The sequence below is a fragment of the Labrus bergylta genome, chromosome 12 (genome assembly GCF_963930695.1).
Source record: "Labrus bergylta chromosome 12, fLabBer1.1, whole genome shotgun sequence".
NCBI classification, from domain to species: domain Eukaryota; kingdom Metazoa; phylum Chordata; class Actinopteri; order Labriformes; family Labridae; genus Labrus; species Labrus bergylta.
Window position 1 is genome coordinate 19,177,188 of NC_089206.1, and position 16,565 is coordinate 19,193,752.

Sequence of the window (16,565 nt, forward strand, 5' to 3'; positions counted from 1 at the left end):
AAGTGTAAGCTCTAGCCAAATATTTTACCAGTCTGTCACTGTTGTGTGTTGGTGCCTGGGAAGAAGCTAAGGATTTTACTCATGTTTGAGAAGTACTCATTAGTATTCATTTAACTGTTGGCTTATATTTTCTGCTAATGCTTAAAATAATTTCCCTATTTTGTAGTCTAAATTATTTTTTAAAGCCATCTTTGCAACGCTTCAAATAAATTTCTGGTGCAGATTACAAAATTATTTTCTCTACTATGTTTCATAAAAAAATAATTACTGTAAAAACAAATTATCCTTAATGTGTCAAAATGTGTTAACTGCTAACGGATATCAGCCTGCATAATAATCCTCAAACTTCTATTTATTATTATTAATAATAATAATAATAATAATAATAATAATAATAACTTTAATTATATAGCACCTTTTAAAAACAGTGCTTTGACAAACAGCAAAAACAAAAACAAACTAAACCAAACACACAAAAACAAACTAAACCAAGCACACCAAGCACACAAAACTGACCATCTTAGCTGCTGATGGTCAAACACTGTTTTAATAAATGAGGCATCTGCAATCCTGTATTTTTCTGCAGCAAGTGCTTGCCTCCAAATAATGCTATGTTAAGTTTTTATTTTCACTTTAAAAAAATAAAGGAAATATATCTACTGTCTATGATTTGGAGCATTTGCTTCTGAGAAAGAACAGATCAAATCTATTTTCATACAAATAAATACGCTTTGTTGCATAAATATAACTTATTCAAGTGTCTTATAAAACACTGCAGGCATCAATCTGATAAGCAGTGCTTAGCCAATCAGCCGTTCACGATCTTTTAAGATAAGACACAGATTGGTTCAGCCTGGTCCCTTTACTGTGTCAAACATAAGCACTCCAATCATAAGCACACACACACACACACACACACACACACACACACACACACACACACACACACACACACACACACACACACACACACACACACACACACACACACACACACACACACACAGTCTTCCCTATCTCTGAGTCCTCTTATTCAGGACTCTATCAGGCTTGCTACATGGGACTATCTCTGGAGATGACCTCCTCTCTGCTCTCTTTCAGCCCAGATACACAGTAATCACTTCTAAGCAGAGCTTCTGTCCTGATGTAAGCCGGGATCAACTAAACTCTCTGGAGGGGAAGAGAGTCTCACACTGCAGAACGCACAACTAAACAAAGTACAATTTAGACTTTGTTGCACCAATACATTACTGCAGCCCGGCAGCTCAGATAAATTGACAGATAGCAAATAACATGATGGCTGATCATCTGGGACAGAATGATGTCCATGACGCAGCGTTCCCAGAGGTCTGCCCTTGCTCATTTGTCTTCATGCCATCTCTGAAACAGAGACTCTGTCAATTTAGAGGCCCCATAAATTGACCAGTCTTCAAGCAGGTGAGAGTTTCCCACAGGCCTGTCGTTCATCAGCAGGTAGGCAGGAGAAATCTGTCAAATCTAGCATCTCAGAAATATGTCAGAGTATAGCAGGGGGAAACACGAGGATGACAGCTTGTGGAGTCCTCTCGCTAGCAGGAAATTGTGCATGTGCTAACAGCGTCAAGTGTCTCAATTTTCCACAGGAAAAAAAAAAAGGTCTGGTCTACAGTGTGAGAGCAAAACAGTGACAAAAGCATGAGATGTGGTGTCATCAGCATACATGAAGCTTTGCAATGAAGGTGTTAAGAGATTATTTCAAAGAGTACCAGGCTCCTTTTTTTTCTAAAAATAATCAGGACAATTCCAGTCTTTGTGGTAACAATGCTGTGCTGATCTTTTTTTAGAGCAATTATTGTTTTAAAAATAAAATCCACTTGCTACTCTTGTCTTTTGCAATATATTTTAATAATAGTAGCCAGATTTTAAAGCCTTCTGTGAGGTCTCATACTGAAAAAAGTGATTCCCCTCACTGTGGATGCCGCTTTATTGCCTTATTTTACAGCTTTTAAATCGAGGTGCAGAATTTAGCTCTGTACATCAGCCCTGCTGCTCCAACAAGGCACATTTGTTCTCATCTCTTTTTTTGGCCATATCTGTACTGCTGTTGTCATCTTCTCAATCATTTCTCACAACATCCCCCCAAAGAGTGTTAGCCCCCACACTGCATTTGACTGTGACTCATTTCCCTATAGGCTACTTCATTTTCAAATGCATTGTGAAAAAGCAATCCAGCAGCTTCCTACTCTGTCAAAGTTACCTTTACTATAAGAAGAAAACAGTAATCAGCAAAGCTTAAAGGACCAGTTCAGGGCTTACAATAAACTCTGACAACTAATAGTGTTCAGTGCAGTGACAGGAAAACAATCTTTGATCAGAAAGATCTTTAGTTTTTACTTGTCAGGGTAAATTGACCCATTTATTAACCTCTAATGAAGAAGCTAAGATTTGAACCATCAGTGCTTATAAACTGAGGGTGCATCAGCTTCTAACAGCCTTATTTACAATGTTAGGATGTGGGTTATAAATGTGAAACCCAGCAGTAGTAGAAGTAGTTGTTTAAGCAGCAGCAGCATAAGAAGTAGTCGTAAAATGTGTAGTCATGAGTGCTCAAAAGAAAACACAGATAATGTTTTCTGTGATCTCCAGGCAGTGTTTTTCCTTCATCAGAATATCTTTTGTTACTACATCACGTAAAAAATGAACAAAGCTTAAACCAAACTGTTCACTGTTCATTCATTTGGACATTTAAATGGATAGTACATTTGCTTTGTAACAAAGACATTTGCTTCTGATAAACCATCTGTCTGGTATCAGGACATTTGAGGAGATAATTCAATGGACTACAAACATGGCTACAGGTCTCTTATTTTTGTGCCAAGAATTAAAGTACCCCTGTTGTTTCCTTGGCAGTTCAGACAGGTTGGCTGCCCTAATGGATTGTTAGCACAAAAAAAACCCAGATATAATTCACATTTCTAATTCATATTCATGATGCGTCACATTCACAGTATTATTTTCATTTATCCTATTACATTAACTATAACCTAGACTGTACCTCAAATACCAATGCTTGCATGTGAAAACTGATCGCAATAAAACTATTTTAGGATTTCAAGTCTGATCCTGATCATGACCTTCTGAACTATACTGTAAAAATGACAAACAGTAATAATAATTTATATTTTATTAATCCCGCGAGGGGGAAATTCGGTTTTACACTCTGTTTAATGAACATGCTACAAACACATAGGCCATGGCTACTACTGTTTAACATGCTTACAAGCTTAACTTAAATTATGACTGTGGTGAACATAATACCTGGTAAACCTAAACATAAGCATGTAAACATTGTAGTTGTGGCATTATGGCATGTTCATGCTAGCATAGGACTAAATGACACAATAGCCAGTGCAATAAAGAACCATCTAGTTTTCATTTTCAAGTTCAACATTGTGTCTGCTGTCCCAAAGAAGGATGTGTAAGAGTATCTGACTAAACAATTTAACTCCATCACCCATCATTAGTCTGCATCAGAATTAGTTGTTAAATCTAAATATTAACGTTTTTGTGAATGTAGGCCCATAATGCTGGTTAAAACGTGTGTCTACCTAGCAGAGCTGGAGCTTATTGGCCTGCTCTTTCAGTTCTAAACTGATTTAAATTTCAACAGTAAAATTGAACCGTTTTCTGAACTATGGTGGTTCTCACAATTATTTGATTTGATTAAATACATGTGCAATTCTGTGCAATGACTGTCACATGCAGCTACTGTTGCTAAAAGGCATTAGTATACATTCACATACACTCTTAATGTAGTGTGCTAAATAACTGTATCATCTGACATCTTCAGGTCCCCAACTGTATCCAGTCACTAAACATTCTTCAATGAGCCTTACCATTTTATCATGCAGCTACCTCCACATCTCGAGTTTGTAATCACTGCTTCCTTTCTAATGGCACACACAGCCAGTCTATCAATCTTGAGCAAGGGCTGGCTCTGAGAAACCTGGAACCAGAACGTGGGAGTTGGGGGAAATGGGAGTGGCAAGATGTCCTTGCTCAGAGGAAATCACACACACACACACACACACACACACACACACACACACACACACACACACACATTCTCCAAACCTTTGGCACTCAGCAGTCCTGGAGGCAGATTGCATAGCAGGACTGTTAAGTCTGCTGCAAATCATGTCACACCACAACAGAGATAAATGATGCGCCTTACAAATCAATGAGGCTGCAAGTTCATCCTCCCCGGGAGAGAGAGAGCCCAGAGGGAGTGGTGCTACCTGCATAGACCTACAAGAACTCTCTGAGGGGGGAGTCTGTGCCACAGCAGGGGAAATTATAGGGGTTAGCACCGCTTCTACCCACCAACACCTGAAGTACTAAGTTCCTCTTTCTGACTTGTCTTGAAAATATTTACTATTACCTTCATCATTGCTTGGGGTCAGAAAAGGTAGCAAATGTCAGTATCAAAGTAAGACTGGAGATATGGGGGAGGTGGCATTCAAATGCTCATCCTCACATAGCTAAACAAGTCAGGTAGTGAAACCTGCCAAAACAAGCTCTTAAAATATAGTTTTTCACTTATGAGATGAGAATCCATCTCACATTTATTTTGCACCACAAAGACATCTCATGTTCATATATGGCTTCATGACCAGGGGTCATGTCCTTACAGTTGTACTACTGTTGTGACCCTCGAATGTTGCCATGCTCAGTGTAAGTCTCGTGAGACTTGGTAAGAACAAACGGGACTTAGAACGTTATTGTTATGATGACCCGAGTATGTTCGTCTGGCACGCTAACGTTCATGTGAATAAAAGCTACGTTGGGAACTCATTATGACAATAAAACCACAATGTGTAACAAGTTTAATCAAGTTAAATGTTGTATTTTGTATTTTAGTACTGTCTAAGACGAAGGGAACTTTACTTCCCGTTAGGATACAAACCTACTTTTATTTTGAAAGAAAATAAGGAGCTTGTGGTAGATCAAAGGTTACAACAGGGAAAAAAGCAACTTGTTACTGACCAAGATGAAAAAAAGGATGATAAAAAAGTGAAATGTTTGACTTGTCAACGCATTCGTTTTGAAAGTGAAATTATCCATATTGGTTCAGATGCGTCATTCTTTGTTGTCACTGTGCCTATAGCATCAGTCCTTCTTTTTTTTTTTTTTACATGTAAACATGAAATGTAAAGAGTTTTTCATAATTCCGTACCTGCTACATGAATTAGCCCTATGATTTTGATTTGATTATAAATGTTTCATAATGCAGAAAATGGCATAGAAGGACCCCTTTGACCAAACTCTACATAGGCCCTCACAGAATTTTGCTTTGCAGGACGCCCCTTCATGTGTGTTCCACATTAATTGTCCAAAAGCAGTTTGAATCACTAAAACATAATTGAAATAATCAGACTGCCAACCTACTTTGATTTCTCTATCACAAACAAGCCTTTTTTTAAGAATCAGCACTGTACACAGACAGTTGTTTGGATGACAATGATTGTGAGACATGTTGACATAGTGTTGGTACACTCACAGACAAACATAGTGCAGACTGCTGAACATGCTGTGGGTATTCACTGAGACAGAGCAAGGGAGCTGCAGACTTCTCTTTGCACTTCCACAATGGCTTCATTTTCTAACACTGGAGGTTGCTGCTTGGTTGAGACGAGACAAGATGAGACAAGAATAATATACAATAAGATTTGGTATATGATTGGTGGCCCATATTAAAGATAAATTCACAATATAATGATTCTGCACTAATTAATATATTGCAAGACAATAATTGAATGATACATTATTTTACCTGAACTAAAAAATATAAAAATGCCCCGAGAAATTGTTAAAGGAGTTAAGTATCACTGCAATTTGCAGTCAGTTTTTAGCGCTTATCACATTTCACATCTTGACTGATGTCTGACATTATTCCACTGTCTTCTTCTTCTTCTTCTTCTTCTTCTTCTTTGGTCAATTAACTTCCATTCATGTAAGCCTCATTAACATAATAGACCGCAGGGAGTCATGAAGTGGTGATGCTGTAAGTCAAATTGGCAGGGAAATCTGAGTAGAGCCCTTTATGTTTTTGTGAAAATGTCGATATTTGGCTCCAGTGACAACATAATCGTATTCAGACTGACAATATATTGCTGTATCGATATTTTGTCCTTCCCCAACTGTATAAGCAGCCTGGTTATCATTATGGCTTCAGATGGACAGAGACAGTAATAGTAAAACTTCTCTCAAATGGAAGGTTGAGGGTTCGATCCCCAGCTCCTGCAGCATCATGTCCTATGTGTCCTTGGGCACAACACTTGTGGCTGTATGAATGTGTATGAATGGGATTACTTTTGATGGTCGCTTTACATAGAAACCTCTTCCATCAGTGTGTGAATGGGTGTAATGTGTAGGTGTGTCATGTGGTGTAAATGCGCTTTGTATAGTCAGAAGACTAGAAAAGCACGACACAAGCTCAAGTCTATTTACCATATACCATTTACCTCCAGCTTTAGAGCCTCCAGAAAATGCGAACATTATCCTGGTGCCACATTATAAAATGTTAGTACAATGCATTGCATTAATGAGGATGCACATTATGTAATTGTTGTTTTTTAATTAATATGATAATGAATTACCTGGATAAATAAATTCATCGATTTTATCCAGGAACAAAAAGCCCTAAAACAGCCGGATTATGCTGCACATTACCACAGCAGTCACACTTAATTAAAGCATAGACAAGAATCTTTCTCTCATTTCTACAGTTTAAACATCTTCTGCATGCTTCTCTTGATTCCCCTCTTTGCATTTTAAGGATATTTACTTGCAGAGTTAAATAGATGAAACAAAACATGTTATCACTTGTCACTACGATGACAGGAAGACGACAGGCACCACCCTGTGCCTGCAGCTCATTCAAGTTGTTTCTATCTGACCAAAAAGGGAGAGTGTCGCCACAAACGATAGTTAACACAGAGACATCAGGCGTGGCTGTTTAAAATGCAGTTTCCATGGGAACCCTTGCCTAACATCATTTGTCAAGCACATCAAAATAAGATAAAGAGAAGCGAAAAATAGCCATGGGCATTTCTTTGCTAGTTTACTCACATGTAAGCTAGAAGAGGAAGTAAACTGTTATGTGGTGGTTTATTGAAGAATGACACAGTTCATGTACAAGTATTCACAGTGACAGGGTGGAGAAAAGTATATGATGTAGATCTCTGATGTATGTGCAAGATAGTAAACACAGTATACAAGATTAGATTAGGGTAATTAATTGTCCACAAATCTAGTGAGATGATTTGAATCAAATGACTTTTACAGTATGTTTTGTAAAAGTAAAAATGGTTGGCTGGATTGTGTCAGAGTTATGATTCGATTGTAATTTCACTGTTATTCATTTTAAGAAAGCCTCGATCTCACCTTAAGGAGGAAGTTAAGGATAACCTTAACCAAATTTACAAAATACTTCAGTGTATTTTTAAACTGAAAATATTTACAGTGTAACTTTCCATCAAATGCACTCATTCTACATTAAATGTAAATAAAGTGTCAATCTTGTCTTGTGATTTTGACTGGCTTGTAGTTTGGGAATTTGATCGCTGTAGACTACATGTTTGTCAAACTGTGTTACCTGCCTCACTCTTATAGAATTATATAGAGGAAAACTGAACTCAAAAACCGGACGTCTTATCCCACAACACACTATTTGTGATGATAATGCAAATAACTGAGCGTTTGTTATCTTTATTACATCGTTGAAATCGTCGCACTTTTTTTTTGTGATATCAGTTTATCTGGATGAGAATTCGGCTCTGAATGGACCACTGGCCCGGCTTCAATGAGCTATTACCAATCGATCAAAGGATGACTTAAAAATAGGACTCGTGGGAGAGCGGTGTGGAAGTTTTATAGCTTGCACACTGAATACAAAAACAAACATGTGCAAAACTGCATCCTGCGGCTTAACAAAATCTGACCTAACCTTTACTCTGCATTCACAGCGTTGTACATCAACTCTAACTAGTAATGGAATCACTGTCTCAATCAGCAATGTAACCTTGCTAGTCCCTCCCTGTTCTAGTTGTCTGGAATTCCTCTTATATCTAAGCTGTCATAGATAAAAGCAAATTACTCTGGGAAATGTAGCATGTAATTCCATTACAGTATCTCCAGCGGTGAGACTCCTTGGATCACCTTGACAACAGTCTAGTAAACATGTATTCCATTTTTTGCTTTACATGTGTTTAACACATCATGCATCCACACAATGAGGCTTTCTCTTTAATGTGAATGAGCATGGGATGTGGCAGAAGAACACCTTGCTGCTCAGGCTTGCACCATGCCATGCTGAAAGTGGAGCAGGTGAAGTCGAGGAAAAAGAGGCCAAAGAATGCATGGAGGGACAACACAACAGACGGACAGATGGACATTTTAAGCTCTAATTTTCCCCCTCCCTGCTTCGCAAATTCAGCGTCTGTGAGTTACTGTAGCCTGTGGTGTGGCTGAAATTAAAGGAGGACTGACAGTCTGTGTGCGTGGGATGAGAATGAACAGAAGGCTTCAATGCTGATAATGGTAGCTCTTACTGTCTGACTAGTCTGTAGGTGTTGGAAATAAAACTTGCTGAGTAGTGCAATTATGAAGACTTTTATGAAGTTTATTTTTCTGTCCATTCACTGCAGTAGCTGTGTTATGTGAATCTATTGCCATAATAAAACATTATACAAATAGTTGTATCTTCTCTCTTTCTGCCACTCCCTCTTTCCCACTTTATCAACAGATGAGTCAGGTTCTTGCTGAGGTTTCTGCCTGTAAAATTAAGTGTTTATCTTGCCGCTGTTGCTCACTGATGGTGGATTCATGGTGGTTCTAGCTGAATAATATAACAAAGAGTGCGGTCTAGATCTTCTCTTAATGTAAAGTGCCATAAATAACCTTTACGATGATATGGTGCTATAGAAATAAAATGGACTGATGATTGACTGATTGTACTAGTGGCAGTGTCACATCTATTAAATCTATTATGTTTTGTAGTAAACACTATGTAAAGCAGCTCTTTTAACATTTCCCACACCCATTGCTTTTTTCATCCAATTGATTTTAAATTACAAGATATTCAAAGGAAAGTTAATCATTTTTGCTTTCTTGTCTCTATCCTTCTCCTCCTTCCTGCATCTCCCTCTATCCCACTTTCCATCTCCAACACAGTTTCTGCAGACGGCTGTTCAACATGAGTCTGGTTTTGCTCAAGGTTTCTGCCTTTTAAAAGGACGTTTTTCCCTTTCCACTGTAACTTTGCTAGATGTTGCTTATTGCCGTGCTCATGGTGGATTAATAACGGCGTCTTAGATAATACAACAATTCGTAATGTTTACCTGCTCTTTTGTAACATAATATAACAATATGTCAAATATTTTACCAGCCCTTTTGTAACATAGTAGAGTAAGGTCGTTTACCTGCTCTTTTGTGACAAAATATAACAATAAGTCAGATCTTTTACCTGCTCCTTGCAACATAATATATATATATTTTTAAATGTTGAGAACATTTGTTGTGAATTTGCTCGCTATGTATACAAATAAAGACTGATAGAATCATTCTTTCTTAAGGTTATGTATTGAGATAACTGCTAAGTTAAGGAGAGCAATGCCAGTGTAGCCCACTTTGTCTCTGTGCAATTCACACATTCAGGAGACCTTCTGTAGCCGAGGCGCCCACGCCTGCCCCCTCTGCCACACCCGCGACAATACACTCCGTTTCAATTAGCTCATTATCTCGAGCATCAGCTGTTAGCCTATAGCTCAAGAAATCTAAATCTCACACACACTGACAGGAATAGCTCTGAACAATTGTAGGGGGGATGGATGTGTACAGAACTGAGTCTATGTGATTGAGTAATACGATAAGAAAGGCGCACCTGACACTCTGCCTACAGGGCCTTCATGTGCATGAATAAGGATGCCCTGATTCTGTTCAGCTTATTAAACCAGCCTGACGACCATATTGGTCGGATTAAAGCTGTGTGGCAACACCCTCTCCATCCCTCCATGACACTTGAAGCACAAAGAGCATGCAGAGCTCGGTTTTCTGTAACGCTTGACGCCGGTTATCGTCCCTCTCCCACAATGTCATTTCATTACAACCGGCGAATGCAGCATGCACCTGTTCCGCTGTCATCACAGGAACAAATAAAACGCATACCTGTCCTGTCAGGTCGGATGTCAAGCTTCAGTCCTGGTTCTGATCATTGAGATCGCAGCCGCCGCCGCCGCCCCGGAGCTCGTTCGCTCTGCCGCGGGAGATGCAGTCCTGCAGGCGGGGACAGCAGACAGGCACCAGCCGGCAGGGATGGTTACGGTCGGAAAAGAGCTGGAGGAGAAGAGAGCAGAGAGGGGCGTTTTCTCTGTGGAAGCGAGGAAACTCCTAACGTCGTGCGTGATGTGTGAGGACCCTCTCCGCCTGTGACACACACAGCGCCTCTTCACGCCACTTGCTTCACTGATTCTCGGCTCCTATTCCCAGCAGTAAAGCAGCGCATGGTGAACTGTAGGCTATGATAAGATGGTCTGAAGCACATAGCACGATTTAACATTCCCAAATCAACACTGTTCTACAAATTGTATTACGCATAACCTATTGTCTTTCATTAAAAGATATGAATAAACTTCTGAAATATTCTCTAAAGTGCGTTTTTTTTTTTCCTTTCCAATTTTCGGTCTCATCCCTTCTTCCAAACAAGTTGCCTGCTTCATCTTCTCTTTACATTTTAGTGTATCATTTATTAGATAAGGTTACTTTATGATGTTTGACGTAGCCTATGTCATTGGTGATGATCATTTATAAAAAAATAAAAATAAAAACCTGTATGGTGAGGTTTCGTCTGAATAAACTTGAGTTATTCAAAAGTTCTCATTTTAATTCCCTGCACAAAATGTTAAACTGAAGACTGGCGGGCATCTGCCGTGTGATGCTTATCAAGAGCTTTTAGCATCCTTTCTGTGTCAGAGCGCCCTCAAATGTCATCATGGGACCTGTCAGTTACTAAAAAGTCTAAATGCAATGTGCATTAGGCATCATTAATTGCAAATCAATGCACTTGGCTTTGCATTAAACTAATTGAAAGAGATATAGGCCTAGATGTTGACGTAAGGAGATTGATAGGCCTAAAGAGCTAAACGTTGCTCTGATTACATCTGGGATTTATTAATAAAGGGAAGGTTCCTTATAGCCAACTTGTATGGAATAACATTTTTAACAAGCTCCAGACATTGTTACTTTTATTCAATTTTATTCAAAAGATATGTCTTTAACCCACTGCATTAAGGAAAACATAGCATATTGTCTCCTGCATAGAGAGCACTGTGTTCATTGGATGAAGGCTAAGTGGGTGATGTATTGCATGGTGAGTCATAGGAACTGTTCTGAACGCCCTCTTTGGCTTTCATGCACAAGTATTCAAATGCAAATATGCATGCAGGAAAATCAATGCCAGTCATGCCTCAGCAGTGGCCCTCTTGATGCTTACAGGATATGCAAACCCAGAGCAACGGAATCACTTCACTGTCATATGGGAAAGATTTGTGAAGCCTGAACTAATGCTATATAATATTTGTATATAGCAACCCTTAATGAATAAGATAATACATTACATAAGCAGAATACATACACATTATTGTTTAGATAACACATTTTATTTACTTGTTAACAGCTGTTAAGTTAATCCAAGTAGTTTTGCAGATATTTCTCCACATGGTGGCGTCATTTCCCTTCATTTACCTTTACACACTACCGATCAGTAAACTGAAGCCTTCGCTTTGTACCTGCAAGATAAACTAAGTAATGACATGTAAGAACAAAGTTGGGGGCAAACTAACTCAATGCAAGATAATGAAAGCTGAAATTATTTATTTGTACAGGAGCTGTCAGAGTTAGACAGTAAGTTAAAATCATCTTCTCTTTTGAGGCCCCAACCTTCTAATTCATGTTTGTAATCTTCAGCTTACCAATGTTGTAAGTGATAGCTTTCTTATGACATCCACTGAATTTGACGTCTTTAACATACTCCTTGTTTTTTGTTGTGTTTGATGCATATAGGATGAGATGCAATTGCTAGCATGAGCAAAGTGCAAAGAAAGATCTACTAATTTTTTAAAAAGTCAGGAAGGTTATAAAAAAGGGTTAAGGAGACAGGATGGAGCAGTTAGGCTCTCAAATTAAATGAGTTTTGTATCCAATACTCTGACACTCGTGTCAGGTCGCGGGGACTGTTGCTCATGTATTAGCGTTATAACAACCACACTTTAAAAACAAACGACCATCAGATGGCCATACATGTTGCTTCAGTTTTCTCATACATGTGCAGAATTACTCTGCACACCCAGACTGAAGCTGGGCCATAAATCTCTCTTCTCTACAAAGTACCTTACATTACTCACATTGCCATATGCTTTTTCCTTGAGGCAAATCCAGACATTAATTATTTCTCCATAAAGGATAATAAGTTGGACTGAAGATACAATTATGTCATTGCCACATTCCCCTAACACATGATTTATATTTGCTGCATTTTCAAAGACATTTAAACACCCCTGTTAAGTTGCCACGAGGAAAAAGGGCCATACTTCCAGGTAACCAACTAAAGGAGTACCTGCAACACTGTAAAACATCATAATAGTTCTCATGTTTTAAAGTTTAATTGTTAACATTTCTTGATTTCATTTTATTACTCTTCCTTTCCGCTCACTAAGGTACTCAATTTCAGAATCAGAATCAGAAATACTTTATTAATCCCAGAGGGAAATTCGATAGTTACAGTTTCTCCAAAATATACAATATAGCAGTAGAAATATAGTAATAAAAACATTTACAGACATATTTACTTCAACACGTGAGGCCGATTCCTCAACAGATTCCGAGATTTCTTCCAGAAGTGATCTTGGAAATTCCTGGCAGAAAACAGACTCTATGTCTGTGTCCATAGGCAAACAGTGAGAGCACCGACACTACCAGTCCGCCCCAGCTCGAGCCGACCCCGGCTCCTCATCCTCACCACCGCCAACAGGCAGGCCTTATGTCTCGGCTGCTGAGCTGGCAGCAGTCAGCGGCGGCCAGCAATATAGCAATATAGCCGCGTGACAGTTGCTGCCGACAGGCCGGTCTTGTGCCGGGCTCGCGGCTCCCGGTCTTGTGTTTGGCAGCAGCCAAAACACAAGACCGGCCTGTTGACAGCAGCCGTCTAGTCGCTATATTTATAATTTTTCGCCATTATCAGCTTTCTCCATAGAGCCTGTTATCATAGCTTCCAAGCAATATGGCGGACGTTAAGTTTTGATTCTGGGAGTGAGTTCCCACCCATTGATCTGTGATTAGTTTGTTGCGTCAGTGGTCGAAAATATGAGGAACTAGCGTTGTAGTTTCACCCCGCTAACCGCAACAGCTTCCAGTAATGCAATATGACGATATTTGCGTCACTGGAAGCTCCTTTTCAGACTTAGAAATACAGAACTTTCCAGTCTCAGGGGGAAATGAGGGCTGGATGCACGACCAACCAGGTTTCTCATGATACAATGCTTAATGCAAATGCATGAAGTATCCCTTTAACTGTTTTTGACTGAGCTTAGTAGGCTATCTTTTATTTTTGACATCAACAGCTCAAGATATAGACCATAATGGTGATCACCTTCAAGACCACATACTGGTGGATTCTGGTAGGGGCGGATCTAGAGAACAAGTACTGCAGCTTAAACAATCAATGTAACGTTACCCGAGAGCGACAATTTCAAGTTGAAACCACACAATGTTGAAGCCATAGAAGCTTGATAACGACCATTGAATGATGCATGGCTGATGTCATGTAAATAAAGTCTGAAATGTTTTTTTACACTGTAGGCTACCACTGCTCTTCTTTATATAACCAGAGGTATATTCAGGGATGAATGGTCTGAGTATAGCTTCAAATATATAGTTAAATGCAAGCCTTCTGCCAACAAATTCAAGGAACTTTCATTTTACTGTTTCCAACTGTAGCCAATAAATGTTTAATGACAGCAGTTGTCTTTCACTTCTCAATACTAATAAGAGAAACTTAAAATTGCTGACATCTTTTCTTCATTATAAAAATTAAACGTACAGTATACAACAGTCTTTCTTTGATAAGACAAGTTTTTGAATGTATGTTCCAATGAATAAAATCAGTGATTAGAGCTTGAAGCCTATTGAAAATATACACTATGTAAGTAGGTCCAGCTAAGCCGCCCCCACAAAAAGGCCCACTATAACCTGGAATCCCTGAAAATAAGTTACACAACTAAATCAATATTACGATATCATCATAGATGAGGTCACTCCTATATTATTTCTCTGAATATTTGCAAGCAATTACTGTAATGAAAATATTTTTGCTTTGTGGCAGGAAACTGTATTATTATTATTATTATTATTATTATTGTTGTTGTTGTCTTATCACTGGGGTGTTTTTTATTTATATATTATGATTCGCATCGACCTTCAGGGCATGTGTTACTATTTAGAAACTTTTAGAGGTATGTTGTAACTTCTCTCTGTGCTAATGAAACAGTCCTGATGGGTTGTTGTTGTGGTGACGGTGGTTTGTGGTGTGTGTGTGTGTGTGTGTGTGTGTGTGTGTGTGTGTGTGTGTGTGTGTGTGTGTGTGTGTGTGTGTGTGTGTGTGCGCAAATCCAGAGGAAAATAAACATCGCAGTGGATGCAGTTTTCCGTGATCACCATAGGTGCCACAATCAAGCGAAATGTTTTTTTAGATACTTGCTAGCTTAAAATGTTTCACAAAGAGAAAACGCAAGAATACATTATGGTTTCACTCAAACTGGACTCAGTTTCTTTTTTAAATAATGATTTTCTGTTTTGAATTGTCAGAGAAAAAAAGATTAAATCTTTTCCGTTTATCTTCTAGGTCTAGCTGGAGTCTTTTAGGTCTCTGCAGAATATGTGCCAATTAGAATAGAATAATAGCCTAAATCCTGCCAAATATAAAACAAAGCTTTCAACATAGAGTTGTAAGAGATAAATCCAGCTTCTTCTGATATTTACCAGAACAATAACAGCGCAGGTTGTAAGTGTGAAAGGCCCTCATGGGGTTGTCCTGTCTGTTTGGATAACTGCTGTATTTCTGCTCCTTGCTGTTAAGTTTTTTTAAAAAATTTTTATAAAGTTCCCTGAATCCCTTTGACTTTGCTTTATCAGCCCTTTCTTAGACATTGAAGAACATTGAAGAGCATGACATCAATATTAAACACTAATTATAAACCAGGAACTTCTTGTCTTTCTTAATAAATGACAGCTTATGAGCACTAAGTGTTTTAACTAGTCCTATTCTGTTCAGGATAAAAGACACAACATATTAACTGATGAAGTTGCAGTCAAAGAGGAAGGATTAAATGTGGATAATTGATTTCGTGCTCTTTAGCTATTTTGACCTCACACCTGTACAAACAAACTTGAACACACACAACAAACGTGTTTCCTCTCCCAAATGGTGCTGCTCATCATGACTCCCTGCAGGCTGTGTGTTATTTATCAATGAGATTTACAGATGTCAAAGCTGTATGCTAACTTTCTCTGACTGCTGTTTTCTCCTCTCAACTGAAGTGTTACTAAAGATAGGTCAAACAGACTGCAGTGTGGCTATTTCCCATGAAATTACATGAAATAGATCTAACATGTTGCTCTCATTTGGTGAACTGTTCATTCTGTGAAGATGTGTGTGCTGTAGTGCTTTTTCATGTTGTAGAATACAGTATGTGGCACCATACTATGTTTCTACCCTATTCCATTAGGTAAGTTCAATGACCTGGATCTGTTACTGGTAAATATGTTCTGCTCAGGCTCAATATGCTCAAGCACCTGCAATTCCTATCACTTCACTGAACACTAAATCTTCACTCCATACCAAGTCTATCCAGAGTGAGAAATTGATAGATGACCTATAGAGGGGCAAAAGGAATTCCAATGGCTTTATGTTAACCTCAGAACAGTTCAGAGACTAAGACGCCGTGATAGAGATGAATCTCTTTGGCAATGTGCACTGAAGAAAAACAAGTAAGAGTGGAAGGAGCAGTGGCCTGGCATTTCTTGAAAACAATAAGAGATAGATTACTTGTGAAAACTGACCTGGTCTAAAAAAAAAAAAAAAAAAAAATGAGGACATGACAGCGTTAAACTCGTAGCACTTCTCTCTTTACTTAAAGTGTGTTGGCAACTCCTTCTGAATGAACCTGCATAACAAAAAAAAAAAGTTTTATTCAGTTTTCATGTGTTTTCTTTTCTTCAGTGATTTATAAGATTAGGCTTTCTTCATTTGCTCCTTGAAGGAGAGGATGGGTTAAAATTTAAGAAACCCCTATAAAAAGAAGTCTGACAAAAGGATCAACAAATTCACATGAAAAATCACTACAAAAAATTGGAAGGGAATTTTATACAATATCTCAAAAGTAAAACAAAAGCAGGTGCGGACCCAGGGGTGTCTCAAAGTTATCCCAGAAGGATATTCTAAAGAAATGTTAAGCGATAGGGGAAAAAACAAC

General features: G+C 38.6%; 1 protein-coding gene across 3 annotated transcripts in view; it reads right to left on the reverse strand.

The window, feature by feature from the left end:
- si:dkey-178k16.1 (band 4.1-like protein 1) overlaps positions 1 to 10,612 on the reverse strand; it is a 41,403-nt gene extending 30,791 nt beyond the window's left edge. The window contains exon 1 of one of the 3 annotated variants that reach the window (XM_065961023.1): positions 10,207 to 10,612. The gene's annotated coding sequence lies outside the window, so the exon portion shown is untranslated. The remainder of the gene's footprint in view (positions 1 to 10,206) is intronic. The other 2 variants (XM_065961024.1, XM_065961025.1) reach the window with 2 other exon arrangements.
- Between the last annotated feature and the right edge of the window lie 5,953 nt (positions 10,613 to 16,565).